This window comes from Tursiops truncatus, chromosome 1 (assembly GCF_011762595.2).
Source record: "Tursiops truncatus isolate mTurTru1 chromosome 1, mTurTru1.mat.Y, whole genome shotgun sequence".
NCBI lineage: Eukaryota > Metazoa > Chordata > Mammalia > Artiodactyla > Delphinidae > Tursiops > Tursiops truncatus.
The window spans coordinates 81,589-108,199 of NC_047034.1; the positions used below are offsets into that span (position 1 = coordinate 81,589).

Sequence of the window (26,611 nt, forward strand, 5' to 3'; positions counted from 1 at the left end):
TTTGGCTTAAGGAACTTTATCTGTGCTCATTTCAATCTCTGGTTTTATGCAGCACCCCAACTCACCTTTCCCCTTAAGCAAGCATAAGTTGGTTTTCTAAATTTGAGACCCTGTTCTGTTCTGTAATTCAGTTCCTGTGTAGCCAAGTTTACATTCCGTGTATTACTGATATCTTATGATGTTTCTTTTTCTGTGTGACTTATTTCAGTTAGAATCATCATACCTGAATCCACTCATTGTGCTGCTAAGGGCCTGATGACATAGATTTCATTGCTGAGTGATATTGCTTTGTAAGTAAATACCACAACTTCTTTATCCATTTTTCACTTTCTGCGATGTTGAACTTGTACTGTAAACGAGGTTCTTGTAAACAGAGCCGTCCCAAACTTTGGGGTGGCTGTGTCTTTTTGATTTTAATTTCCCTAAGCTATAGGACCATAAGTGGAAGTGCCCTAGGCTCTGTTGCTTTGTTTTTTAGATGTTTCAGGAAACACCATACACTTCTCCCGAGTGTCTGTTGGCAATTTACATCCCGCCCATCAGCATAACAAGGCTCCCAGTTCTCCATGGCCTGTCCTGCCTTTCTGGATTTTACACTTTTTTCAGATGGCCCTTTTGACCGGGGGGAAGTGAGACTTCATTGTAGTGCAGATTTCCTTTGCAAGCTTGCTTGGTTGGCCAAAAAGGGCGTATGCGTTTTTTCCTGAATATATTCAGGAAAAAACGCATACGCCCTTTTTGGCCAAGTGCATCATTGTGGACGTTCTGCCTCTTTTCCTATGCTTTCAATGCAATTCCAGTCTACCTCCTGAAATCGGTTTCCTGCAATTCTGCCCCGCTTTCAAGTCCTCTTGGCAGCCTTACTTCAGTCTATTTTTGGACGATAGCTGTCATTTATAACTCTGCAGGTTTGTGAATTACAGTGCCCCTGAGCTCCTTTCTTCAACTCGCTTTCTTGTGAGCTGGCCGCAACACCGCAGGATGGCTTCAGGCCCTAATCTGGTTCCGGCACGGCACGCTGAGCCTTTGGTTATTTCCTCTTCCTGGTGGGAAATGAGAGTTAAATTTGCCCGTCCAGACACCTCCAGCTAGTCTCTCATTGGTTCTCGCTATTCCTGTTCATCTTCCGCAGAAATTGCAAACTGGGCCAAACAGGAGGTTAAAGGGCTGACTCTCCAAGTGGGGAGAGTGTTAGTAAAGCGTCTGGAATGTTGCACCCGAGTACCAGGGGAGGAAAACTGAGACATATTTGAACACGTCTCCCGATCACATGGTTGATCATACTCTGGGTTCCACATGCATGTTTTAGCTGAAGGAAGAATACCTTAAACCTGGGAGTTGAAACCCGTGGAATGGGTACCATGCAATATGACTTCAAAGGGTCTTCATTTGCTCACCGAACCTCTCCAATCCTATCACTGCTGCGTTTATGCCCCTGTACACATGCTTGATTCTCTTTCGGAGACATAGCAATCCATAGGTTTTAAGATACTTACTAGTCAGGTACATTCTTAGGCGTTTAATATGCGGTGTTGAGTCCATTTCGTTGAGCAAGGAGTAGCTCTTGTCTATTCCATATTTGGCTTAAGGAACTTTATCTGTGCTCATTTCAATCTCTGGTTTTATGCAGCACCCCAACTCACCTTTCCCCTTAAGCAAGCATAAGTTGGTTTTCTAAATTTGAGACCCTGTTCTGTTCTGTAATTCAGTTCCTGTGTAGCCAAGTTTACATTCCGTGTATTACTGATATCTTATGATGTTTCTTTTTCTGTGTGACTTATTTCAGTTAGAATCATCATACCTGAATCCACTCATTGTGCTGCTAAGGGCCTGATGACATAGATTTCATTGCTGAGTGATATTGCTTTGTAAGTAAATACCACAACTTCTTTATCCATTTTTCACTTTCTGCGATGTTGAACTTGTACTGTAAACGAGGTTCTTGTAAACAGAGCCGTTCCAAACTTTGGGGTGGCTGTGTCTTTTTGATTTTAATTTCCCTAAGCTATAGGACCATAAGTGGAAGTGCCCTAGGCTCTGTTGCTTTGTTTTTTAGATGTTTCAGGAAACACCATACACTTCTCCCGAGTGTCTGTTGGCAATTTACATCCCGCCCATCAGCATAACAAGGCTCCCAGTTCTCCATGGCCTGTCCTGCCTTTCTGGATTTTACACTTTTTTCAGATGGCCCTTTTGACCGGGGGGAAGTGAGACTTCATTGTAGTGCAGATTTCCTTTGCAAGCTTGCTTGGTTGGCCAAAAAGGGCGTATGCGTTTTTTCCTGAATATATTCAGGAAAAAACGCATACGCCCTTTTTGGCCAAGTGCATCATTGTGGACGTTCTGCCTCTTTTCCTATGCTTTCAATGCAATTCCAGTCTACCTCCTGAAATCGGTTTCCTGCAATTCTGCCCCGCTTTCAAGTCCTCTTGGCAGCCTTACTTCAGTCTATTTTTGGACGATAGCTGTCATTTATAACTCTGCAGGTTTGTGAATTACAGTGCCCCTGAGCTCCTTTCTTCAACTCGCTTTCTTGTGAGCTGGCCGCAACACCGCAGGATGGCTTCAGGCCCTAATCTGGTTCCGGCACGGCACGCTGAGCCTTTGGTTATTTCCTCTTCCTGGTGGGAAATGAGAGTTAAATTTGCCCGTCCAGACACCTCCAGCTAGTCTCTCATTGGTTCTCGCTATTCCTGTTCATCTTCCGCAGAAATTGCAAACTGGGCCAAACAGGAGGTTAAAGGCGCTGACTCTCCAAGTGGGGAGAGTGTTAGTAAAGCGTCTGGAATGTTGCACCCGAGTACCAGGGGAGGAAAACTGAGACATATTTGAACACGTCTCCCGATCACATGGTTGATCATACTCTGGGTTCCACATGCATGTTTTAGCTGAAGGAAGAATACCTTAAACCTGGGAGTTGAAACCCGTGGAATGGGTACCATGCAATATGACTTCAAAGGGTCTTCATTTGCTCACCGAACCTCTCCAATCCTATCACTGCTGCGTTTATGCCCCTGTACACATGCTTGATTCTCTTTCGGAGACATAGCAATCCATAGGTTTTAAGATACTTACTAGTCAGGTACATTCTTAGGCGTTTAATATGCGGTGTTGAGTCCATTTCGTTGAGCAAGGAGTAGCTCTTGTCTATTCCATATTTGGCTTAAGGAACTTTATCTGTGCTCATTTCAATCTCTGGTTTTATGCAGCACCCCAACTCACCTTTCCCCTTAAGCAAGCATAAGTTGGTTTTCTAAATTTGAGACCCTGTTCTGTTCTGTAATTCAGTTCCTGTGTAGCCAAGTTTACATTCCGTGTATTACTGATATCTTATGATGTTTCTTTTTCTGTGTGACTTATTTCAGTTAGAATCATCATACCTGAATCCACTCATTGTGCTGCTAAGGGCCTGATGACATAGATTTCATTGCTGAGTGATATTGCTTTGTAAGTAAATACCACAACTTCTTTATCCATTTTTCACTTTCTGCGATGTTGAACTTGTACTGTAAACGAGGTTCTTGTAAACAGAGCCGTCCCAAACTTTGGGGTGGCTGTGTCTTTTTGATTTTAATTTCCCTAAGCTATAGGACCATAAGTGGAAGTGCCCTAGGCTCTGTTGCTTTGTTTTTTAGATGTTTCAGGAAACACCATACACTTCTCCCGAGTGTCTGTTGGCAATTTACATCCCGCCCATCAGCATAACAAGGCTCCCAGTTCTCCATGGCCTGTCCTGCCTTTCTGGATTTTACACTTTTTTCAGATGGCCCTTTTGACCGGGGGAAGTGAGACTTCATTGTAGTGCAGATTTCCTTTGCAAGCTTGCTTGGTTGGCCAAAAAGGGCGTATGCGTTTTTTCCTGAATATATTCAGGAAAAAACGCATACGCCCTTTTTGGCCAAGTGCATCATTGTGGACGTTCTGCCTCTTTTCCTATGCTTTCAATGCAATTCCAGTCTACCTCCTGAAATCGGTTTCCTGCAATTCTGCCCCGCTTTCAAGTCCTCTTGGCAGCCTTACTTCAGTCTATTTTTGGACGATAGCTGTCATTTATAACTCTGCAGGTTTGTGAATTACAGTGCCCCTGAGCTCCTTTCTTCAACTCGCTTTCTTGTGAGCTGGCCGCAACACCGCAGGATGGCTTCAGGCCCTAATCTGGTTCCGGCACGGCACGCTGAGCCTTTGGTTAATTCCTCTTCCTGGTGGGAAATGAGAGTTAAATTTGCCCGTCCAGACACCTCCAGCTAGTCTCTCATTGGTTCTCGCTATTCCTGTTCATCTTCCGCAGAAATTGCAAACTGGGCCAAACAGGAGGTTAAAGGGCTGACTCTCCAAGTGGGGAGAGTGTTAGTAAAGCGTCTGGAATGTTGCACCCGAGTACCAGGGGAGGAAAACTGAGACATATTTGAACACGTCTCCCGATCACATGGTTGATCATACTCTGGGTTCCACATGCATGTTTTAGCTGAAGGAAGAATACCTTAAACCTGGGAGTTGAAACCCGTGGAATGGGTACCATGCAATATGACTTCAAAGGGTCTTCATTTGCTCACCGAACCTCTCCAATCCTATCACTGCTGCGTTTATGCCCCTGTACACATGCTTGATTCTCTTTCGGAGACATAGCAATCCATAGGTTTTAAGATACTTACTAGTCAGGTACATTCTTAGGCGTTTAATATGCGGTGTTGAGTCCATTTCGTTGAGCAAGGAGTAGCTCTTGTCTATTCCATATTTGGCTTAAGGAACTTTATCTGTGCTCATTTCAATCTCTGGTTTTATGCAGCACCCCAACTCACCTTTCCCCTTAAGCAAGCATAAGTTGGTTTTCTAAATTTGAGACCCTGTTCTGTTCTGTAATTCAGTTCCTGTGTAGCCAAGTTTACATTCCGTGTATTACTGATATCTTATGATGTTTCTTTTTCTGTGTGACTTATTTCAGTTAGAATCATCATACCTGAATCCACTCATTGTGCTGCTAAGGGCCTGATGACATAGATTTCATTGCTGAGTGATATTGCTTTGTAAGTAAATACCACAACTTCTTTATCCATTTTTCACTTTCTGCGATGTTGAACTTGTACTGTAAACGAGGTTCTTGTAAACAGAGCCGTCCCAAACTTTGGGGTGGCTGTGTCTTTTTGATTTTAATTTCCCTAAGCTATAGGACCATAAGTGGAAGTGCCCTAGGCTCTGTTGCTTTGTTTTTTAGATGTTTCAGGAAACACCATACACTTCTCCCGAGTGTCTGTTGGCAATTTACATCCCGCCCATCAGCATAACAAGGCTCCCAGTTCTCCATGGCCTGTCCTGCCTTTCTGGATTTTACACTTTTTTCAGATGGCCCTTTTGACCGGGGGGAAGTGAGACTTCATTGTAGTGCAGATTTCCTTTGCAAGCTTGCTTGGTTGGCCAAAAAGGGCGTATGCGTTTTTTCCTGAATATATTCAGGAAAAAACGCATACGCCCTTTTTGGCCAAGTGCATCATTGTGGACGTTCTGCCTCTTTTCCTATGCTTTCAATGCAATTCCAGTCTACCTCCTGAAATCGGTTTCCTGCAATTCTGCCCCGCTTTCAAGTCCTCTTGGCAGCCTTACTTCAGTCTATTTTTGGACGATAGCTGTCATTTATAACTCTGCAGGTTTGTGAATTACAGTGCCCCTGAGCTCCTTTCTTCAACTCGCTTTCTTGTGAGCTGGCCGCAACACCGCAGGATGGCTTCAGGCCCTAATCTGGTTCCGGCACGGCACGCTGAGCCTTTGGTTAATTCCTCTTCCTGGTGGGAAATGAGAGTTAAATTTGCCCGTCCAGACACCTCCAGCTAGTCTCTCATTGGTTCTCGCTATTCCTGTTCATCTTCCGCAGAAATTGCAAACTGGGCCAAACAGGAGGTTAAAGGGCTGACTCTCCAAGTGGGGAGAGTGTTAGTAAAGCGTCTGGAATGTTGCACCCGAGTACCAGGGGAGGAAAACTGAGACATATTTGAACACGTCTCCCGATCACATGGTTGATCATACTCTGGGTTCCACATGCATGTTTTAGCTGAAGGAAGAATACCTTAAACCTGGGTAGTTGAAACCCGTGGAATGGGTACCATGCAATATGACTTCAAAGGGTCTTCATTTGCTCACCGAACCTCTCCAATCCTATCACTGCTGCGTTTATGCCCCTGTACACATGCTTGATTCTCTTTCGGAGACATAGCAATCCATAGGTTTTAAGATACTTACTAGTCAGGTACATTCTTAGGCGTTTAATATGCGGTGTTGAGTCCATTTCGTTGAGCAAGGAGTAGCTCTTGTCTATTCCATATTTGGCTTAAGGAACTTTATCTGTGCTCATTTCAATCTCTGGTTTTATGCAGCACCCCAACTCACCTTTCCCCTTAAGCAAGCATAAGTTGGTTTTCTAAATTTGAGACCCTGTTCTGTTCTGTAATTCAGTTCCTGTGTAGCCAAGTTTACATTCCGTGTATTACTGATATCTTATGATGTTTCTTTTTCTGTGTGACTTATTTCAGTTAGAATCATCATACCTGAATCCACTCATTGTGCTGCTAAGGGCCTGATGACATAGATTTCATTGCTGAGTGATATTGCTTTGTAAGTAAATACCACAACTTCTTTATCCATTTTTCACTTTCTGCGATGTTGAACTTGTACTGTAAACGAGGTTCTTGTAAACAGAGCGTCCAAACTTTGGGGTGGCTGTGTCTTTTTGATTTTAATTTCCCTAAGCTATAGGACCATAAGTGGAAGTGCCCTAGGCTCTGTTGCTTTGTTTTTTAGATGTTTCAGGAAACACCATACACTTCTCCCGAGTGTCTGTTGGCAATTTACATCCCGCCCATCAGCATAACAAGGCTCCCAGTTCTCCATGGCCTGTCCTGCCTTTCTGGATTTTACACTTTTTTCAGATGGCCCTTTTGACCGGGGGAAGTGAGACTTCATTGTAGTGCAGATTTCCTTTGCAAGCTTGCTTGGTTGGCCAAAAAGGGCGTATGCGTTTTTTCCTGAATATATTCAGGAAAAAACGCATACGCCCTTTTTGGCCAAGTGCATCATTGTGGACGTTCTGCCTCTTTTCCTATGCTTTCAATGCAATTCCAGTCTACCTCCTGAAATCGGTTTCCTGCAATTCTGCCCCGCTTTCAAGTCCTCTTGGCAGCCTTACTTCAGTCTATTTTTGGACGATAGCTGTCATTTATAACTCTGCAGGTTTGTGAATTACAGTGCCCCTGAGCTCCTTTCTTCAACTCGCTTTCTTGTGACCTGGCCGCAACACCGCAGGATGGCTTCAGGCCCTAATCTGGTTCCGGCACGGCACGCTGAGCCTTTGGTTAATTCCTCTTCCTGGTGGGAAATGAGAGTTAAATTTGCCCGTCCAGACACCTCCAGCTAGTCTCTCATTGGTTCTCGCTATTCCTGTTCATCTTCCGCAGAAATTGCAAACTGGGCCAAACAGGAGGTTAAAGGCGCTGACTCTCCAAGTGGGGAGAGTGTTAGTAAAGCGTCTGGAATGTTGCACCCGAGTACCAGGGGAGGAAAACTGAGACATATTTGAACACGTCTCCCGATCACATGGTTGATCATACTCTGGGTTCCACATGCATGTTTTAGCTGAAGGAAGAATACCTTAAACCTGGGTAGTTGAAACCCGTGGAATGGGTACCATGCAATATGACTTCAAAGGGTCTTCATTTGCTCACCGAACCTCTCCAATCCTATCACTGCTGCGTTTATGCCCCTGTACACATGCTTGATTCTCTTTCGGAGACATAGCAATCCATAGGTTTTAAGATACTTACTAGTCAGGTACATTCTTAGGCGTTTAATATGCGGTGTTGAGTCCATTTCGTTGAGCAAGGAGTAGCTCTTGTCTATTCCATATTTGGCTTAAGGAACTTTATCTGTGCTCATTTCAATCTCTGGTTTTATGCAGCACCCCAACTCACCTTTCCCCTTAAGCAAGCATAAGTTGGTTTTCTAAATTTGAGACCCTGTTCTGTTCTGTAATTCAGTTCCTGTGTAGCCAAGTTTACATTCCGTGTATTACTGATATCTTATGATGTTTCTTTTTCTGTGTGACTTATTTCAGTTAGAATCATCATACCTGAATCCACTCATTGTGCTGCTAAGGGCCTGATGACATAGATTTCATTGCTGAGTGATATTGCTTTGTAAGTAAATACCACAACTTCTTTATCCATTTTTCACTTTCTGCGATGTTGAACTTGTACTGTAAACGAGGTTCTTGTAAACAGAGGCGTCCAAACTTTGGGGTGGCTGTGTCTTTTTGATTTTAATTTCCCTAAGCTATAGGACCATAAGTGGAAGTGCCCTAGGCTCTGTTGCTTTGTTTTTTAGATGTTTCAGGAAACACCATACACTTCTCCCGAGTGTCTGTTGGCAATTTACATCCCGCCCATCAGCATAACAAGGCTCCCAGTTCTCCATGGCCTGTCCTGCCTTTCTGGATTTTACACTTTTTTCAGATGGCCCTTTTGACCGGGGGGAAGTGAGACTTCATTGTAGTGCAGATTTCCTTTGCAAGCTTGCTTGGTTGGCCAAAAAGGGCGTATGCGTTTTTTCCTGAATATATTCAGGAAAAAACGCATACGCCCTTTTTGGCCAAGTGCATCATTGTGGACGTTCTGCCTCTTTTCCTATGCTTTCAATGCAATTCCAGTCTACCTCCTGAAATCGGTTTCCTGCAATTCTGCCCCGCTTTCAAGTCCTCTTGGCAGCCTTACTTCAGTCTATTTTTGGACGATAGCTGTCATTTATAACTCTGCAGGTTTGTGAATTACAGTGCCCCTGAGCTCCTTTCTTCAACTCGCTTTCTTGTGACCTGGCCGCAACACCGCAGGATGGCTTCAGGCCCTAATCTGGTTCCGGCACGGCACGCTGAGCCTTTGGTTAATTCCTCTTCCTGGTGGGAAATGAGAGTTAAATTTGCCCGTCCAGACACCTCCAGCTAGTCTCTCATTGGTTCTCGCTATTCCTGTTCATCTTCCGCAGAAATTGCAAACTGGGCCAAACAGGAGGTTAAAGGCGCTGACTCTCCAAGTGGGGAGAGTGTTAGTAAAGCGTCTGGAATGTTGCACCCGAGTACCAGGGGAGGAAAACTGAGACATATTTGAACACGTCTCCCGATCACATGGTTGATCATACTCTGGGTTCCACATGCATGTTTTAGCTGAAGGAAGAATACCTTAAACCTGGGTAGTTGAAACCCGTGGAATGGGTACCATGCAATATGACTTCAAAGGGTCTTCATTTGCTCACCGAACCTCTCCAATCCTATCACTGCTGCGTTTATGCCCCTGTACACATGCTTGATTCTCTTTCGGAGACATAGCAATCCATAGGTTTTAAGATACTTACTAGTCAGGTACATTCTTAGGCGTTTAATATGCGGTGTTGAGTCCATTTCGTTGAGCAAGGAGTAGCTCTTGTCTATTCCATATTTGGCTTAAGGAACTTTATCTGTGCTCATTTCAATCTCTGGTTTTATGCAGCACCCCAACTCACCTTTCCCCTTAAGCAAGCATAAGTTGGTTTTCTAAATTTGAGACCCTGTTCTGTTCTGTAATTCAGTTCCTGTGTAGCCAAGTTTACATTCCGTGTATTACTGATATCTTATGATGTTTCTTTTTCTGTGTGACTTATTTCAGTTAGAATCATCATACCTGAATCCACTCATTGTGCTGCTAAGGGCCTGATGACATAGATTTCATTGCTGAGTGATATTGCTTTGTAAGTAAATACCACAACTTCTTTATCCATTTTTCACTTTCTGCGATGTTGAACTTGTACTGTAAACGAGGTTCTTGTAAACAGAGCCGTCCCAAACTTTGGGGTGGCTGTGTCTTTTTGATTTTAATTTCCCTAAGCTATAGGACCATAAGTGGAAGTGCCCTAGGCTCTGTTGCTTTGTTTTTTAGATGTTTCAGGAAACACCATACACTTCTCCCGAGTGTCTGTTGGCAATTTACATCCCGCCCATCAGCATAACAAGGCTCCCAGTTCTCCATGGCCTGTCCTGCCTTTCTGGATTTTACACTTTTTTCAGATGGCCCTTTTGACCGGGGGGAAGTGAGACTTCATTGTAGTGCAGATTTCCTTTGCAAGCTTGCTTGGTTGGCCAAAAAGGGCGTATGCGTTTTTTCCTGAATATATTCAGGAAAAAACGCATACGCCCTTTTTGGCCAAGTGCATCATTGTGGACGTTCTGCCTCTTTTCCTATGCTTTCAATGCAATTCCAGTCTACCTCCTGAAATCGGTTTCCTGCAATTCTGCCCCGCTTTCAAGTCCTCTTGGCAGCCTTACTTCAGTCTATTTTTGGACGATAGCTGTCATTTATAACTCTGCAGGTTTGTGAATTACAGTGCCCCTGAGCTCCTTTCTTCAACTCGCTTTCTTGTGACCTGGCCGCAACACCGCAGGATGGCTTCAGGCCCTAATCTGGTTCCGGCACGGCACGCTGAGCCTTTGGTTATTTCCTCTTCCTGGTGGGAAATGAGAGTTAAATTTGCCCGTCCAGACACCTCCAGCTAGTCTCTCATTGGTTCTCGCTATTCCTGTTCATCTTCCGCAGAAATTGCAAACTGGGCCAAACAGGAGGTTAAAGGCGCTGACTCTCCAAGTGGGGAGAGTGTTAGTAAAGCGTCTGGAATGTTGCACCCGAGTACCAGGGGAGGAAAACTGAGACATATTTGAACACGTCTCCCGATCACATGGTTGATCATACTCTGGGTTCCACATGCATGTTTTAGCTGAAGGAAGAATACCTTAAACCTGGGTAGTTGAAACCCGTGGAATGGGTACCATGCAATATGACTTCAAAGGGTCTTCATTTGCTCACCGAACCTCTCCAATCCTATCACTGCTGCGTTTATGCCCCTGTACACATGCTTGATTCTCTTTCGGAGACATAGCAATCCATAGGTTTTAAGATACTTACTAGTCAGGTACATTCTTAGGCGTTTAATATGCGGTGTTGAGTCCATTTCGTTGAGCAAGGAGTAGCTCTTGTCTATTCCATATTTGGCTTAAGGAACTTTATCTGTGCTCATTTCAATCTCTGGTTTTATGCAGCACCCCAACTCACCTTACCCTTAAGCAAGCATAAGTTGGTTTTCTAAATTTGAGACCCTGTTCTGTTCTGTAATTCAGTTCCTGTGTAGCCAAGTTTACATTCCGTGTATTACTGATATCTTATGATGTTTCTTTTTCTGTGTGACTTATTTCAGTTAGAATCATCATACCTGAATCCACTCATTGTGCTGCTAAGGGCCTGATGACATAGATTTCATTGCTGAGTGATATTGCTTTGTAAGTAAATACCACAACTTCTTTATCCATTTTTCACTTTCTGCGATGTTGAACTTGTACTGTAAACGAGGTTCTTGTAAACAGAGCCGTTCCAAACTTTGGGGTGGCTGTGTCTTTTTGATTTTAATTTCCCTAAGCTATAGGACCATAAGTGGAAGTGCCCTAGGCTCTGTTGCTTTGTTTTTTAGATGTTTCAGGAAACACCATACACTTCTCCCGAGTGTCTGTTGGCAATTTACATCCCGCCCATCAGCATAACAAGGCTCCCAGTTCTCCATGGCCTGTCCTGCCTTTCTGGATTTTACACTTTTTTCAGATGGCCCTTTTGACCGGGGGGAGTGAGACTTCATTGTAGTGCAGATTTCCTTTGCAAGCTTGCTTGGTTGGCCAAAAAGGGCGTATGCGTTTTTTCCTGAATATATTCAGGAAAAAACGCATACGCCCTTTTTGGCCAAGTGCATCATTGTGGACGTTCTGCCTCTTTTCCTATGCTTTCAATGCAATTCCAGTCTACCTCCTGAAATCGGTTTCCTGCAATTCTGCCCCGCTTTCAAGTCCTCTTGGCAGCCTTACTTCAGTCTATTTTTGGACGATAGCTGTCATTTATAACTCTGCAGGTTTGTGAATTACAGTGCCCCTGAGCTCCTTTCTTCAACTCGCTTTCTTGTGACCTGGCCGCAACACCGCAGGATGGCTTCAGGCCCTAATCTGGTTCCGGCACGGCACGCTGAGCCTTTGGTTATTCCTCTTCCTGGTGGGAAATGAGAGTTAAATTTGCCCGTCCAGACACCTCCAGCTAGTCTCTCATTGGTTCTCGCTATTCCTGTTCATCTTCCGCAGAAATTGCAAACTGGGCCAAACAGGAGGTTAAAGGGACTGACTCTCCAAGTGGGGAGAGTGTTAGTAAAGCGTCTGGAATGTTGCACCCGAGTACCAGGGGAGGAAAACTGAGACATATTTGAACACGTCTCCCGATCACATGGTTGATCATACTCTGGGTTCCACATGCATGTTTTAGCTGAAGGAAGAATACCTTAAACCTGGGTAGTTGAAACCCGTGGAATGGGTACCATGCAATATGACTTCAAAGGGTCTTCATTTGCTCACCGAACCTCTCCAATCCTATCACTGCTGCGTTTATGCCCCTGTACACATGCTTGATTCTCTTTCGGAGACATAGCAATCCATAGGTTTTAAGATACTTACTAGTCAGGTACATTCTTAGGCGTTTAATATGCGGTGTTGAGTCCATTTCGTTGAGCAAGGAGTAGCTCTTGTCTATTCCATATTTGGCTTAAGGAACTTTATCTGTGCTCATTTCAATCTCTGGTTTTATGCAGCACCCCAACTCACCTTTCCCCTTAAGCAAGCATAAGTTGGTTTTCTAAATTTGAGACCCTGTTCTGTTCTGTAATTCAGTTCCTGTGTAGCCAAGTTTACATTCCGTGTATTACTGATATCTTATGATGTTTCTTTTTCTGTGTGACTTATTTCAGTTAGAATCATCATACCTGAATCCACTCATTGTGCTGCTAAGGGCCTGATGACATAGATTTCATTGCTGAGTGATATTGCTTTGTAAGTAAATACCACAACTTCTTTATCCATTTTTCACTTTCTGCGATGTTGAACTTGTACTGTAAACGAGGTTCTTGTAAACAGAGGCGTCCCAAACTTTGGGGTGGCTGTGTCTTTTTGATTTTAATTTCCCTAAGCTATAGGACCATAAGTGGAAGTGCCCTAGGCTCTGTTGCTTTGTTTTTTAGATGTTTCAGGAAACACCATACACTTCTCCCGAGTGTCTGTTGGCAATTTACATCCCGCCCATCAGCATAACAAGGCTCCCAGTTCTCCATGGCCTGTCCTGCCTTTCTGGATTTTACACTTTTTTCAGATGGCCCTTTTGACCGGGGGAAGTGAGACTTCATTGTAGTGCAGATTTCCTTTGCAAGCTTGCTTGGTTGGCCAAAAAGGGCGTATGCGTTTTTTCCTGAATATATTCAGGAAAAAACGCATACGCCCTTTTTGGCCAAGTGCATCATTGTGGACGTTCTGCCTCTTTTCCTATGCTTTCAATGCAATTCCAGTCTACCTCCTGAAATCGGTTTCCTGCAATTCTGCCCCGCTTTCAAGTCCTCTTGGCAGCCTTACTTCAGTCTATTTTTGGACGATAGCTGTCATTTATAACTCTGCAGGTTTGTGAATTACAGTGCCCCTGAGCTCCTTTCTTCAACTCGCTTTCTTGTGACCTGGCCGCAACACCGCAGGAGTGGCCTTCAGGCCCATAATCTGGTTCCGGCACGGCAAATGCTGCAGCCTTTGTTATTCCTCTTCCTGGTGGGAAATGAGAGTTAAATTTGCCCGTCCAGACACCTCCAGCTAGTCCTCTCATTGGTTCTCGCTATTCTGTTCATCTTCCGCAGAAATTGCAAACTGGGCCAAACAGGAGGTTAAAGGGCTGACTCTCCAAGTGGGGAGAGTGTTAGTAAAGCGTCTGGAATGTTGCACCCGAGTACCAGGGGAGGAAAACTGAGACATATTTGAACACGTCTCCCGATCACATGGTTGATCATACTCTGGGTTCCACATGCATGTTTTAGCTGAAGGAAGAATACCTTAAACCTGGGTAGTTGAAACCCGTGGAATGGGTACCATGCAATATGACTTCAAAGGGTCTTCATTTGCTCACCGAACCTCTCCAATCCTATCACTGCTGCGTTTATGCCCCTGTACACATGCTTGATTCTCTTTCGGAGACATAGCAATCCATAGGTTTTAAGATACTTACTAGTCAGGTACATTCTTAGGCGTTTAATATGCGGTGTTGAGTCCATTTCGTTGAGCAAGGAGTAGCTCTTGTCTATTCCATATTTGGCTTAAGGAACTTTATCTGTGCTCATTTCAATCTCTGGTTTTATGCAGCACCCCAACTCACCTTTCCCCTTAAGCAAGCATAAGTTGGTTTTCTAAATTTGAGACCCTGTTCTGTTCTGTAATTCAGTTCCTGTGTAGCCAAGTTTACATTCCGTGTATTACTGATATCTTATGATGTTTCTTTTTCTGTGTGACTTATTTCAGTTAGAATCATCAGACCTGAATCCACTCATTGTGCTGCTACGGGCCTGATGACATAGATTTCATTGCTGAGTGATATTGCATTGTAAGTAAATACCACAAGTTCTTTATCCATTTTTCACTTTCTGTGATATTGAACTTGTACTGTAAACGAGGTTCTTGTAAACAGAGGCGTCCCAAACTTTGGGGTGGCTGTGTCTTTTTGATTTTAATTTCCCTAAGCTATAGGACCATAAGTGGAAGTGCCCTAGGCTCTGTTGCTTTGTTTTTTAGATGTTTCAGGAAACACCATACACTTCTCCTGAGTGTCTGTTGGCAATTTACATCCCGCCCATCAGCATAACAAGGCTCCCAGTTCTCCATGGCCTGTCCTGCCTTTCTGGATTTTACACTTTTTTCAGATGGCCCTTTTGACCGGGGGAAGTGAGACTTCATTGTAGTGCAGATTTCCTTTGCAAGCTTGCTTGGTTGGCCAAAAAGGGCGTATGCGTTTTTTCCTGAATATATTCAGGAAAAAACGCATACGCCCTTTTTGGCCAAGTGCATCATTGTGGACGTTCTGCCTCTTTTCCTATGCTTTCAATGCAATTCCAGTCTACCTCCTGAAATCGGTTTCCTGCAATTCTGCCCCGCTTTCAAGTCCTCTTGGCAGCCTTACTTCAGTCTATTTTTGGACGATAGCTGTCATTTATAACTCTGCAGGTTTGTGAATTACAGTGCCCCTGAGCTCCTTTCTTCAACTCGCTTTCTTGTGAGCTGGCCGCAACACCGCAGGATGGCTTCAGGCCCTAATCTGGTTCCGGCACGGCACGCTGAGCCTTTGGTTATTTCCTCTTCCTGGTGGGAAATGAGAGTTAAATTTGCCCATCCAGACACCTCCAGCTAGTCTCTCATTGGTTCTCGCTATTCCTGTTCATCTTCCACAGAAATTGCAAACTGGGCCAAACAGGAGGTTAAAGGGACTGACTCTCCAAGTCGGGAGAGTGTTAGTAAAGCGTCTGGAATGTTGCACCCGAGTACCAGGGTACGAAAACTGAGACATATTTGAACACGTCTCCCGATCACATGGTTGATCATACTCTAGGTTCCACATGCATGTTTTAGCTGAAGGAAGAATACCTAAACCTGGGTAGTTGAAACCCGTGGAATGGGTACCATGCAATATGACTTCAAAGGGTCTTCATTTGCTCACCGAACCTCTCCAATCCTATCACTGCTGCGTTTATGCCCCTGTACACATGCTTGATTCTCTTTCGGAGACATAGCAATCCATAGGTTTTAAGATACTTACTAGTCAGGTACATTCTTAGGCGTTTAATATGCGGTGTTGAGTCCATTTCGTTGAGCAAGGAGTAGCTCTTGTCTATTCCATATTTGGCTTAAGGAACTTTATCTGTGCTCATTTCAATCTCTGGTTTTATGCAGCACCCCAACTCACCTTTCCCCTTAAGCAAGCATAAGTTGGTTTTCTAAATTTGAGACCCTGTTCTGTTCTGTAATTCAGTTCCTGTGTAGCCAAGTTTACATTCCGTGTATTACTGATATCTTATGATGTTTCTTTTTCTGTGTGACTTATTTCAGTTAGAATCATCATACCTGAATCCACTCATTGTGCTGCTAAGGGCCTGATGACATAGATTTCATTGCTGAGTGATATTGCTTTGTAAGTAAATACCACAACTTCTTTATCCATTTTTCACTTTCTGCGATGTTGAACTTGTACTGTAAACGAGGTTCTTGTAAACAGAGGCGTCCCAAACTTTGGGGTGGCTGTGTCTTTTTGATTTTAATTTCCCTAAGCTATAGGACCATAAGTGGAAGTGCCCTAGGCTCTGTTGCTTTGTTTTTTAGATGTTTCAGGAAACACCATACACTTCTCCCGAGTGTCTGTTGGCAATTTACATCCCGCCCATCAGCATAACAAGGCTCCCAGTTCTCCATGGCCTGTCCTGCCTTTCTGGATTTTACACTTTTTTCAGATGGCCCTTTTGACCGGGGGGAAGTGAGACTTCATTGTAGTGCAGATTTCCTTTGCAAGCTTGCTTGGTTGGCCAAAAAGGGCGTATGCGTTTTTTCCTGAATATATTCAGGAAAAAACGCATACGCCCTTTTTGGCCAAGTGCATCATTGTGGACGTTCTGCCTCTTTTCCTATGCTTTCAATGCAATTCCAGTCTACCTCCTGAAATCGGTTTCCTGCAATTCTGCCCCGCTTTCAAGTCCTCTTGGCAGCCTTACTTCAGTCTATTTTTGGACGATAGCTGTCATTTATAACTCTGCAGGTTTGTGAATTACAGTGCCCCTGAGCTCCTTTCTTCAACTCGCTTTCTTGTGACCTGGCCGCAACACCGCAGGATGGCTTCAGGCCCTAATCTGGTTCCGGCACGGCACGCTGAGCCTTTGGTTATTTCCTCTTCCTGGTGGGAAATGAGAGTTAAATTTGCCCGTCCAGACACCTCCAGCTAGTCTCTCATTGGTTCTCGCTATTCCTGTTCATCTTCCGCAGAAATTGCAAACTGGGCCAAACAGGAGGTTAAAGGGACTGACTCTCCAAGTGGGGAGAGTGTTAGTAAAGCGTCTGGAATGTTGCACCCGAGTACCAGGGTACGAAAACTGAGACATATTTGAACACGTCTCCCGATCACATGGTTGATCATACTCTGGGTTCCACATGCATGTTTTAGCTGAAGGAAGAATACCTTAAACCTGGGTAGTTGAAACCCGTGGAATGGGTACCATGCAATATGACTTCAAAGGGTCTTCATTTGCTCACCGAACCTCTCCAATCCTATCACTGCTGCGTTTATGCCCCTGTACACATGCTTGATTCTCTTTCGGAGACATAGCAATCCATAGGTTTTAAGATACTTACTAGTCAGGTACATTCTTAGGCGTTTAATATGCGGTGTTGAGTCCATTTCGTTGAGCAAGGAGTAGCTCTTGTCTATTCCATATTTGGCTTAAGGAACTTTATCTGTGCTCATTTCAATCTCTGGTTTTATGCAGCACCCCAACTCACCTTTCCCCTTAAGCAAGCATAAGTTGGTTTTCTAAATTTGAGACCCTGTTCTGTTCTGTAATTCAGTTCCTGTGTAGCCAAGTTTACATTCCGTGTATTACTGATATCTTATGATGTTTCTTTTTCTGTGTGACTTATTTCAGTTAGAATCATCATACCTGAATCCACTCATTGTGCTGCTAAGGGCCTGATGACATAGATTTCATTGCTGAGTGATACTTGCATTTGTAAGTAAATACCACAACTTCTTTATCCATTTTTCACTTTCTGCGATGTTGAACTTGTACTGTAAACGAGGTTCTTGTAAACAGAGGCGTCCCAAACTTTGGGGTGGCTGTGTCTTTTTGATTTTAATTTCCCTAAGCTATAGGACCATAAGTGGAAGTGCCCTAGGCTCTGTTGCTTTGTTTTTTAGATGTTTCAGGAAACACCATACACTTCTCCTGAGTGTCTGTTGGCAATTTACATCCCGCCCATCAGCATAACAAGGCTCCCAGTTCTCCATGGCCTGTCCTGCCTTTCTGGATTTTACACTTTTTTCAGATGGCCCTTTTGACCGGGGGGAAGTGAGACTTCATTGTAGTGCAGATTTCCTTTGCAACTTTGCTTGGTTGGCCAAAAAGGGCGTATGCGTTTTTTCCTGAATATATTCAGGAAAAAACGCATACGCCCTTTTTGGCCAAGTGCATCATTGTGGACGTTCTGCCTCTTTTCCTATGCTTTCAATGCAATTCCAGTCTACCTCCTGAAATCGGTTTCCTGCAATTCTGCCCCGCTTTCAAGTCCTCTTGGCAGCCTTACTTCAGTCTATTTTTGGACGATAGCTGTCATTTATAACTCTGCAGGTTTGTGAATTACAGTGCCCCTGAGCTCCTTTCTTCAACTCGCTTTCTTGTGACCTGGCCGCAACACCGCAGGATGGCTTCAGGCCCTAATCTGGTTCCGGCACGGCACGCTGAGCCTTTGGTTAATTCCTCTTCCTGGTGGGAAATGAGAGTTAAATTTGCCCGTCCAGACACCTCCAGCTAGCCTCTCATTGGTTCTCGCTATTCCTGTTCATCTTCCACAGAAATTGCAAACTGGGCCAAACAGGAGGTTAAAGGGACTGACTCTCCAAGTGGGGAGAGTGTTAGTAAAGCGTCTGGAATGTTGCACCCGAGTACCAGGGTACGAAAACTGAGACATATTTGAACACGTCTCCCGATCACATGGTTGATCATACTCTAGGTTCCACATGCATGTTTTAGCTGAAGGAAGAATACCTTAAACCTGGGTAGTTGAAACCCGTGGAATGGGTACCATGCAATATGACTTCAAAGGGTCTTCATTTGCTCACGAACCTCTCCAATCCTATCACTGCTGCGTTTATGCCCCTGTACACATGCTTGATTCTCTTTCGGAGACATAGCAATCCATAGGTTTTAAGATACTTACTAGTCAGGTACATTCTTAGGCGTTTAATATGCGGTGTTGAGTCCATTTCGTTGAGCAAGGAGTAGCTCTTGTCTATTCCATATTTGGCTTAAGGAACTTTATCTGTGCTCATTTCAATCTCTGGTTTTATGCAGCACCCCAACTCACCTTTCCCCTTAAGCAAGCATAAGTTGGTTTTCTAAATTTGAGACCCTGTTCTGTTCTGTAATTCAGTTCCTGTGTAGCCAAGTTTACATTCCGTGTATTACTGATATCTTATGATGTTTCTTTTTCTGTGTGACTTATTTCAGTTAGAATCATCATACCTGAATCCACTCATTGTGCTGCTAAGGGCCTGATGACATAGATTTCATTGCTGAGTGATATTGCTTTGTAAGTAAATACCACAACTTCTTTATCCATTTTTCACTTTCTGCGATGTTGAACTTGTACTGTAAACGAGGTTCTTGTAAACAGAGGCGTCCCAAACTTTGGGGTGGCTGTGTCTTTTTGATTTTAATTTCCCTAAGCTATAGGACCATAAGTGGCAGTGCCCTAGGCTCTGTTGCTTTGTTTTTTAGATGTTTCAGGAAACACCATACACTTCTCCTGAGTGTCTGTTGGCAATTTACATCCCGCCCATCAGCATAACAAGGCTCCCAGTTCTCCATGGCCTGTCCTGCCTTTCTGGATTTTACACTTTTTTCAGATGGCCCTTTTGACCGGGGGGAAGTGAGACTTCATTGTAGTGCAGATTTCCTTTGCAAGCTTGCTTGGTTGGCCAAAAAGGGCGTATGCGTTTTTTCCTGAATATATTCAGGAAAAAACGCATACGCCCTTTTTGGCCAAGTGCATCATTGTGGACGTTCTGCCTCTTTTCCTATGCTTTCAATGCAATTCCAGTCTACCTCCTGAAATCGGTTTCCTGCAATTCTGCCCCGCTTTCAAGTCCTCTTGGCAGCCTTACTTCAGTCTATTTTTGGACGATAGCTGTCATTTATAACTCTGCAGGTTTGTGAATTACAGTGCCCCTGAGCTCCTTTCTTCAACTCGCTTTCTTGTGACCTGGCCGCAACACCGCAGGATGGCTTCAGGCCCTAATCTGGTTCCGGCACGGCACGCTGAGCCTTTGGTTAATTCCTCTTCCTGGTGGGAAATGAGAGTTAAATTTGCCCGTCCAGACACCTCCAGCTAGTCTCTCATTGGTTCTCGCTATTCCTGTTCATCTTCCGCAGAAATTGCAAACTGGGCCAAACAGGAGGTTAAAGGGACTGACTCTCCAAGTCGGGAGAGTGTTAGTAAAGCGTCTGGAATGTTGCACCCGAGTACCAGGGTACGAAAACTGAGACATATTTGAACACGTCTCCCGATCACATGGTTGATCATACTCTAGGGTTCCACATGCATGTTTTAGCTGAAGGAAGAATACCTTAAACCTGGGTAGTTGAAACCCGTGGAATGGGTACCATGCAATATGACTTCAAAGGGTCTTCATTTGCTCACCGAACCTCTCCAATCCTATCACTGCTGCGTTTATGCCCCTGTACACATGCTTGATTCTCTTTCGGAGACATAGCAATCCATAGGTTTTAAGATACTTACTAGTCAGGTACATTCTTAGGCGTTTAATATGCGGTGTTGAGTCCATTTCGTTGAGCAAGGAGTAGCTCTTGTCTATTCCATATTTGGCTTAAGGAACTTTATCTGTGCTCATTTCAATCTCTGGTTTTATGCAGCACCCCAACTCACCTTTCCCCTTAAGCAAGCATAAGTTGGTTTTCTAAATTTGAGACCCTGTTCTGTTCTGTAATTCAGTTCCTGTGTAGCCAAGTTTACATTCCGTGTATTACTGATATCTTATGATGTTTCTTTTTCTGTGTGACTTATTTCAGTTAGAATCATCATACCTGAATCCACTCATTGTGCTGCTAAGGGCCTGATGACACAGATTTCATTGCTGAGTGATATTGCTTTGTAAGTAAATACCACAACTTCTTTATCCATTTTTCACTTTCTGCGATGTTGAACTTGTACTGTAAACGAGGTTCTTGTAAACAGAGCCGTTCCAAACTTTGGGGTGGCTGTGTCTTTTTGATTTTAATTTCCCTAAGCTATAGGACCATAAGTGGAAGTGCCCTAGGCTCTGTTGCTTTGTTTTTTAGATGTTTCAGGAAACACCATACACTTCTCCCAAGTGGTTGTTGGCAATTTACATCCCGCCCATCAGCATAACAAGGCTCCCAGTTCTCCATGGCCTGTCCTGCCTTTCTGGATTTTACACTTTTTTCAGATGGCCCTTTTGACCGGGGGGAAGTGAGACTTCATTGTAGTGCAGATTTCCTTTGCAAGCTTGCTTGGTTGGCCAAAAAGGGCGTATGCGTTTTTTCCTGAATATATTCAGGAAAAAACGCATACGCCCTTTTTGGCCAAGTGCATCATTGTGGACGTTCTGCCTCTTTTCCTATGCTTTCAATGCAATTCCAGTCTACCTCCTGAAATCGGTTTCCTGCAATTCTGCCCCGCTTTCAAGTCCTCTTGGCAGCCTTACTTCAGTCTATTTTTGGACGATAGCTGTCATTTATAACTCTGCAGGTTTGTGAATTACAGTGCCCCTGAGCTCCTTTCTTCAACTCGCTTTCTTGTGAGCTGGCCGCAACACCGCAGGATGGCTTCAGGCCCTAATCTGGTTCCGGCACGGCACGCTGAGCCTTTGGTTAATTCCTCTTCCTGGTGGGAAATGAGAGTTAAATTTGCCCGTCCAGACACCTCCAGCTAGTCTCTCATTGGTTCTCGCTATTCCTGTTCATCTTCCGCAGAAATTGCAAACTGGGCCAAACAGGAGGTTAAAGGGACTGACTCTCCAAGTCGGGAGAGTGTTAGTAAAGCGTCTGGAATGTTGCACCCGAGTACCAGGGTACGAAAACTGAGACATATTTGAACACGTCTCCCGATCACATGGTTGATCATACTCTAGGTTCCACATGCATGTTTTAGCTGAAGGAAGAATACCTTAAACCTGGGTAGTTGAAACCCGTGGAATGGGTACCATGCAATATGACTTCAAAGGGTCTTCATTTGCTCACCGAACCTCTCCAATCCTATCACTGCTGCGTTTATGCCCCTGTACACATGCTTGATTCTCTTTCGGAGACATAGCAATCCATAGGTTTTAAGATACTTACTAGTCAGGTACATTCTTAGGCGTTTAATATGCGGTGTTGAGTCCATTTCGTTGAGCAAGGAGTAGCTCTTGTCTATTCCATATTTGGCTTAAGGAACTTTATCTGTGCTCATTTCAATCTCTGGTTTTATGCAGCACCCCAACTCACCTTTCCCCTTAAGCAAGCATAAGTTGGTTTTCTAAATTTGAGACCCTGTTCTGTTCTGTAATTCAGTTCCTGTGTAGCCAAGTTTACATTCCGTGTATTACTGATATCTTTTTTTTGCTTTTTTGCCGTAACTACCTTTATTGGTATCGCTTGTGTATCAGTTCATCAAAACCTTTGTTTCATATTTCTCGCCTTAATCCCCTGAAAGTTCCAGATGGGCAAAAATACTTTTAAATACGCAGCTGGCTTCTGTCTTATGTGCTTAATATTATACATTTGTTGCTTGTTTTGCACATGTCTATGGCTGCACTACTTGCAAGACGAAAGTCACATATAAAAATACAGACTAATCGAAACACAAAAGTCAGCCATTGTCTAGAATGTGGTTTACAATACAGAGCTTGCAGACAACACAGACTATATATATAAGTCATCTGTCTGAAAACAGAAAGTAGTGTCTCAGACTGACTCCGGAGAAAGGTGCTGACACACAGGGAAACTCACTGATGATTCTCCTTTATGTTTATTAGATAGATCAATACCAAATTATTTCACATATATTATATTCAATATCTATATATATATATCTTGTAACCAAATTCTGGTTTAAAAGTCACAAACCAACATGTAAATACAAAATGTTAGGAAAGGTTTAACATACATAGGGGAAAACATGTCTTATGCCTCGCAAAGACTTTCTACAATCTAGCATAAAGGCAAATGTGGTTGAAAAAAAAGGAAATCCATATACAATTACAGAAAAACATTTAGTCAAGCCACCTAATATAAAATATTTCAGATATCATGTCCAAAAACGTCCACGTGTTGCAGAGGTCTCTACAAATCAATTAGAATGACGTCAACAAGATCTGCAAACCGAAGTCTTAGCAAGTAAACGTGACTCATGCTTTTCTCTCTGAGACAATGAGGCTTGACGTTCAGTTAAAGGCAGGTAAACACGACTATGAAGAAACCCTTCTTTACAACAGCTTAACGGTACCCATTTAGGGCAATATACCCGCTTTCCCAGCTATGTGTGCACGCAGTGTTCTGTGATAAAATGACTCAGTTACTTTAAAAAAGCATAAATGGCAAAACAAAATAACCAGAACTCCGCGAAGCTGGTAAAACCACAAAGACACTGAAATCCAGCAACTCCTGAGAGGCTGAGAGATCAAATGAATCATAAAATCTGGATGACTCTGATTTGGGGTTTAACTTTGGTTAAAACTGAAAAGTCTGAAAAGAACCAATGTTTTGGAAGAAGCAGTGTCACTTGTAAACATCCTGCCACCTAACTAAAAGGACGGCCTCTTCTTCTAGACCCACGACTTAATAAGACAGGAAGCTCTCAACACACAGCGCTGGAGAAGATGGATTCCACAAGTCAAACTTGAGTGAAACTGTTCTAATGCAATGTACCAAACACGCGTTTGTTCTTAGGAAAAATTACAAAACTAACAAATATTTTTCTCCAGAATTATAAAAGATAAAATCTATGAATCAGTACTGTTATGTGATTACAGAACAATAGCCAACTGAAAAAAAAAAACAAAACACCAACCCACAGGCCGTCTACACCGTCCCCAATCCATTTCCTGCAGCCAGTACTTCCCACCTGCTCTGAGGACTGAGCCTTAGACACCGTTGACTGTATTTAAAGTTGAGTCAACAGTACTCTCTGTCTCTGGGGCAAAAGTAATGCAGCTCATTACTTACACACAACACTTGTTTCATTCTTCAGGACTTTCTTTGACGGGATTACTCAATGTTGGTTACTTTAAAGGTAACAAAAGGTGTCAGAAAAAAATGCCTTGGAATTCTTTTGCAATTCCACAAAGACACCTGGCAATCTGATACGTTCATTCCTCTCCCCATCACAATTTTTGTTTTTTAAAATTACAATTGACAACTCACGTAAGATGTAATTAATTTACTTAAAATAAGAGAGGGCTTTTCAATCAAGTATCCACGTTCCAAATAACTAAAACATTTAGTTAAATCTTTTAAATTAATCTTTTAATAAATCTTTAATTACTCGGTGCCAGTAATTAAGAGGTTGATTCCGTAAAATTCAAACTTGCACATAGGCGTGTCCCACTCAGAAAAGATTTCATACACTTAGCAACTTGTGCTTTTTGTCTCACCTTTTATAAGAAACACAGATTAATTTCAACTTCAGTTTTCCTTTCTGATGCAGACACGTGTACCTTGTGTAAGAAACGGTCTCCAGGCCACCTCCACGTGTAGACCTCAGCATTTCCTGAGAGTGTGAAGTCAACCCCTCCTCCAGGAGACTCTCGCCCTTTTGAGACATTCCCCCTTGCACCTTATGTTTGTCAGACTATGTTTACAGAAATCAGATGACTGGATGAAAACTCTACAGGACAGTCAAGGACAGACGAGAAGACGAGATGCAGAGCGGGAGCCCCTTCCTCCTCCAGTGCACCTGCTGCGGGCAGCCCTCCAGGAAGGCTTGGCCTCCTCCCCTGGACCACAGACTTACTTTTCTCTGTAATAAAGCAGGTAGTACTTCAGGGGATCTGGCAGAGGGAGGCTCAGGACCTTCTCACGCAGGAAGTTCACCGGGGGCTCGGGCTTGGTGTCCGGCGGGGTTGTCACCTCTTCTTCTTGCCGCTCGTCTTCCAGGTCTCCGCAGCTGGTGTCATCAGAGGGGTTGGAGAGCCGACTGGCAAACACCTCTTTGTCCAAAAAGACAATCGTTTCCATTCGGCGGCGGCGAACTCTCCTCCGTTTAAACCTGGGAGTGTTCTTCAGTCCGTTCCCGTTTTTGTTCACAGCTTCCTGGTGGATGACCTTCTTAATGGTGCCCCGGATGGCAATGCGCGCCAGGTCCTGGAGGCTGCGAACCGCCAGGGGTGTGGACAAGTCGTGATTCTCCTGACTCCGACTGGCAGGGCTGGACGAGTGGAGCAAAAGACACAGCCAGAATCTTTTTGGTTTCCCAGGCGGAAGGACCCGTCCGAGTTATCTTAGTCAACTTCTCTTCCAGCGGCATGACCAGGACGCCCCCGACTTTGAGGAGGCTCTTCATGTACCCCTCGTGCTGCTTCTGCACGCCTGCCCCGCAGTACACCCGGTCATACTGAGAGCAGCCTGGAGAGATCTCCAGGCAATTGCCGGTGACGAAGGAGGGCTCGCAGAAGTCAAACTTGTCGAAGCTGTCACTCGTCCTGATGAAAAAGTCCAGCTTCTGCTTCGCATACTCTGTCACATCTGAATGGAGTTCCACCCCGTGGTTCACACCAAAAGGACCGAGGATGAGCCCCACCATGGAGCTGAGGTAGCCGGTGCCGCTGCCCAGGTTCAGGAAGGAAAGGCCAGGCTGCAGGTCCAGGGCCTCCATCACCTCCGAATAGATGCACGGAGCAGAGAGGTGGATGTTCCCGTGCTTCCACGCCAGGTCCTTGTACGCGTTCTCCTTAAACTCCTCGAGGTAATAGTCGGCGCGGTCAACAGCTCGGAAGGCCTGCTCCACCAGCTCGGAGCGGATGTACTGCGCCGCCTTCAGATGGTCTATCAGCTCGTCGTTGTCTTCACCAGCACTCACCGCGCCTCCCATCTTCGGGACCGCGCTTACAGAAAGCTGCCGCTGGAGAGACCTCGGGAACCCCCGGAACGCTGGAGGGCGGACCCCCGGGGAGGGGGGAGGGGCGACGGGAGACGCCTGGGACGCGGAGGGGTGTTTATGCTTGGGGGTGGGGAACGAGAGGACAGCGGAAGAGGACAGGAAGACGGGGAGAGGAGAATGCGGCCCTGGGGGAGGGTCCGGGAGCCCGGGACCACGGGAAGGGGAGGGGTGGAGAGGAGGGAGAGAGGGGGAGGGGGCCGAGGGGCCGCACCGCCCCCATACCCCGCTGCAGGCCGGGCCGAGGGCGGCGGCGGCGGCGGCGGCGGCTCAGTACCTCCTGGCTCGGCGGGCCCGCGGAATCGGCCGCTGGGCCGCACCTGCAGCTCTTCCGGCGCCCCTCGCCAGTCCGCCTCCCACTACGCAGCCCCGACCTCCGCCCTACTGATATCTTATGATGTTTCTTTTTCTGTGTGACTTATTTCAGTTAGAATCATCATACCTGAATCCACTCATTGTGCTGCTAAGGGCCTGATGACACAGATTTCATTGCTGAGTGATATTGCTTTGTAAGTAAATACCACAACTTTTTTATCCATTTTTCACTTTCTGCGATGTTGAACTTGTACTGTAAACGAGGTTCTTGTAAACAGAGCCGTTCCAAACTTTGGGGTGGCTGTGTCTTTTTGATTTTAAATTCCCTAAGCTATAGGACCATAAGTGGAAGTGCCCTAGGCTCTGTTGCTTTGTTTTTTAGATGTTTCAGGAAACACCATACACTTCTCCCGAGTGGTTTTTGGCAATTTACATCCCGCCCTTCAGCATAACAAGGCTCCCAGTTCTCCATGG

At 44.6% G+C, this 26,611-nt stretch overlaps 1 pseudogene; it reads right to left on the bottom strand.

Annotated features, from left to right (window-relative positions):
- Nucleotides 1-22,465: 22,465 nt before the first annotated feature.
- On the bottom strand, nucleotides 22,466-26,222 carry LOC117308483 (protein-L-isoaspartate O-methyltransferase domain-containing protein 2 pseudogene; annotated as a pseudogene).
- Between the last annotated feature and the right edge of the window lie 389 nt (nucleotides 26,223-26,611).